This window comes from Myotis davidii, unplaced genomic scaffold (assembly GCF_000327345.1).
Source record: "Myotis davidii unplaced genomic scaffold, ASM32734v1 scaffold765, whole genome shotgun sequence".
Taxonomy (NCBI): domain Eukaryota; kingdom Metazoa; phylum Chordata; class Mammalia; order Chiroptera; family Vespertilionidae; genus Myotis; species Myotis davidii.
The window spans coordinates 1,062,075-1,066,038 of record NW_006296056.1 but is presented as its reverse complement, the minus strand read 5'-3'; the positions used below and the strand labels follow the sequence as shown (position 1 = coordinate 1,066,038).

General features: G+C 49.2%; 1 pseudogene; it reads left to right on the top strand.

Moving 5' to 3' along the window:
* Positions 1-975: 975 nt before the first annotated feature.
* LOC102772609 lies at positions 976-1,835 on the top strand (annotated as a pseudogene).
* Positions 1,836-3,964: the final 2,129 nt, after the last annotated feature.

Here is a 3,964-nt window from a genome sequence, read left to right as displayed (position 1 = left end):
GCGGGACAGAGGAGCACGCGGCTCTGACAACTGGGGCTCTCACGGTTCTGGCTGTGGGACTATTTCTTACCCGGTTCCTCCCGGCCATCGCAGCAGCCCTGTTGTGCTTGGCTGGGCTTCTGGCCGGTGAGGAGATGAGCTCTGCCTTCCCAGATCTTGGGGTGGAGGAGAGCTCCGTCCACACCCCCACCCACAGCTGCCTGCGCACGGCTGCGATGGAAACTGCTCCTCATCCAACAGATCTCAGTGCAGATTGGAAAGTGCTCGTCGGAGGAGGGAGTTGTGTCATTGTTGGTGTGTGGAAGGCAGCCAGGCTGTGAGTGAGACCACAGTCTTCCCGTCAGTCTTGCTTTCCACTCCGATGGAGGGCAAGGCCGCTCTCCAACGCCAGCTGCACAGAGCCGGCACTCTCTGCCTTGGATGGACCGAGGTTCATCAGATGAGGGTCATGAGGGTAGGCCGTAGGCTGGCCAGACAATAGGAGGTGTGACTGCTTGCGAAGAACGCACAGTCTGAGGCAGTTCTATCTTCAGGATGGCGCCTTTCGACCCTTTAAGTCCCACCCCACACACCCGGGTGTGAGCAGGATTTCTGGCACATGCGCTTGTAAATTAGTCTCGGCCTGAGTCATCCCAGCAGCCTCCGCCCCGCCTGTGAGCTGCAGGGAGCCTGGGGTCTGAACCTCGGGAGTCCTTTCTGCTGACCCCCTGGACTAGGGGGCCCATCAGGGTGCCCCTGTGATGTGCATGTCTAAAGGGAGTGCACGGATGATTTAAATCTCACACTGAAAATGGAAGCGCTCATTTAACGGAGAAGCAGAATGGAAGAGTGTGCCAAGAGCACAGAATTGGGGTGGGGGGTGGGGCGCAGTTCCACGGACAGCACCCGGTTCTGTGAACGTGGGCTAATCATGTCATTCTTGTTTTGTTTCTAAAATTCATTTAACAAAGATTGAGAGGAACATCGTGGCAGCGAAGCGGACACCTCAGTCAGAAACCATCTAAATCAGGCGCCCTCGGGAAGGAAACATACCAGACACTGGGGAAGACAGCCATGGAGGGTCAGGTGGGGAGCGCCTCTGACGCTGAGAAAGAAGACAAAAAAGATCCGAGTGGTTCCGAGGAGGATGTTATTGAACCAGTAATTGATAGGCCTGGGAAGAAGGGGACTTCTGCAGAAATAGTTGAAGATATGGGGGTAGAGTCCAGAATATGCTGGAACACTTTTTTGCAAAGAGAAAATGACTAGCAATGCACACCAAGGCTTCTCTCAAAACCAATAACCAGAAAATTGAACATATTGGGAAAACACAACAAGATCAAAGGCAGACGCTTAACCGAGAATATTCTCGGCAGTTTCTGACTTTGTGTCAGCAGTGCGAACTAGCTGTGCAGAAAGCCGGCGAACAAGAAGAAAACTAGCTAACTGGTTTCAATGGCAACAGAAGCTTTTTCAACAACCTAGAGCTGCTCAGAGCTAGAAGCTGAAAACAAATAGTTATATGAGCAGTTCACAGAGGATGGGGGACTTGGAGAAGAGTCATGATACTCTACCTACGGGTGCACAAAATGAACTTTACAAAGAAATGGCTATGTTGCAAAAACAAATTATGATGGACACCCAGGAGCAGGGGGGTGGCAAGTGTTTGAAAGTCTCGTCAATCCGTGTTATTCTGAGACTCTTTAAAGAATTTGAACCTAAGTAATACGATACGATTATAACATTAGCTAAGAGGCCTGTGAGCCTTAGAGAGGTTTAAAAATTTTTGGTTAAAATATTACACCATGCTAATCATTAGCTTGAGTGCAAGCCTCCTCTTTCTGTTAACCTTCAAATAAAATCTAAACGGTTCCGTGAGTAGCCGAAATTCCTAAACTGTATGCACCTACTTTATAGAGCAGAATGGGTAGCGGTGAACAGCAGGAGTGCTGGAGTCAGGCCACTGAGTTCAAGTCCTGGTTCTTCCTTTCACCACCTTATTACCTTGGGATAAATACCTAATTGCCCTATGCCTGAGATTCCTCTCTGCAAAGAGGGGATAATAATAATAATAACAATAATAATAATTCTGTTTAGAGTTGCTGTGAGGACCCAATGAGTTTAAACATATGCGAGCATCTAGATTCTAGATTCTAGATTCTAGAACAATGCCAGGGACATGATTCCCAATCATTGGATATTATCTATAGTTGCTAAAGTGTTTCTTTGAAAATGAGAAAATGAGATAATGTTTGCAAAAGCCCGGTATAGGCCTTGCCCACAGTAAGTGAAAGCTGTTATTGGTGTGAAGGTGAGCCCTTTAGTTCATGTCCTTGACTTACGATGCTCACACTTGGGGAGGTTGGGAGCAAGCAATCCCAATTCCCTATAATTGTTCTGCAAACAACGAGTGTCTCATCTCATTTGTTGGAGTTTGCTAGTCACTGTGCTGCCGGTTCCTAGTGGCAGGGAGACTGTGCCTCTCAAACAGAAACAGACTTGGCCTGCGTCCCCTCCCTGCACACACTTAATTCCTGCTCCTGTGGGAAGTCCACTGCAGAGGAGTCCTCTCCCAGAGGAGGCAGACCTCTTTCTCCCCCTCTGTCCCCTCTGACTAGGGAGGTTAATTCCAGACACACCTGGAATTCCATCCCTTCTTCGACCATTACTGGTTTGTCATTACTGTATCTCACAGTGCCCCCATCTGTAAATGGGAATAACAGTACCTATGTTGTGGGTTTACTGGGAGAATTAAATAAGGCCATATATATGAGATAGAGCCTGGCCCATAGCAAGTGGGCAACAGAGGTTAGTGGATTCTAGTTGTTATTGTTATGTATAACCCGAGGCCCAGCTAAAAGGTTCCCTCCTCCAGGAAGCCTTCCTGAGCTTCTCCAAATGGACGTTCACATCTTCTTTCCCTGAACTTCCTTCTCACCTTTTCTCTAGTTTTTTGATATCATGTTTCTCTTCTAATTGAATTAGAATAATTGAGAAATGAGTCTCCTCCTTCATAGTAAGCTTCAGAGATGAGGTTTTGTGCTGGATCAGCCCTCATGCATCACAGGTTCACCCCAGGTCTGGGCACAGGACAGGCACTTAAGCAGTGTTCAGGGCAAGTATCTATACAATCATTTGCAACAATCATATATTAACTAGTAGCCCGGTGCACGAAATTCGTGCACTGGGGTGGGGGTGGGGGGAAGGGCCCCTCAGTCTGGCCTTCACCCTCTCCAATCTGAGACCCCTCAGGGAATGTCCAACTGCCTGTTTGTGCCCACACTTTTAACAGATAACAGCTCCATTGTTGTTTCTTTCTTATGCTTAAAACCATTGGAATTAGTAGGTATTCAAAATGTGTATACATTTTGGGGGGACACCCTGTATATCTCTAGTCAGCGGTGAAAGAAACCAACACCAGATTTGGAACCCCCAGACAGGGAACCTCGCTCACTCCCCACATGTCTCCCCACTTCACTTTCCAACTTCGTGGGCAGCAGGAGAATCAACGTTTTCTCTCATTAATTCAGAAAAGCACGTCCTGTCACCCGCTGCCTGGCAGGAGTGAGCTAAGCCCCAACCAAGCGAGTCTCAGTCAGGGCAGCCTTCACACATGGGTGCTGGCACCCAAAGTGCACATTCCTCCTCTACAGTCGCCCCGACTAACCCACTGTTTCACTGAGAGGATGGAATTCCTCTCCGCCTCTGGGTTCTTGATCTTGAAAGCTGACCGAAGGCACCCCAGTGAGGGTTGCCCGTGCCCACCAGGTGTGTCTGTCTGTACCTGCTCCTGCCTCAGCACCTGCATTAACAACCCAGAGGTGATCTCGTAGCTGCACTGGCCTCCGTGGGAACAGGGCATCACCACTCTGTCCTCTCACTGTCACCTCACAGGTGCCCACCCTCAGCACCCAGAACACCCAGACACTCTCTAAAGGACGTGAGCGCATCAGAGGGGATGTGTGCACATCCTGTGGGAGTGCAC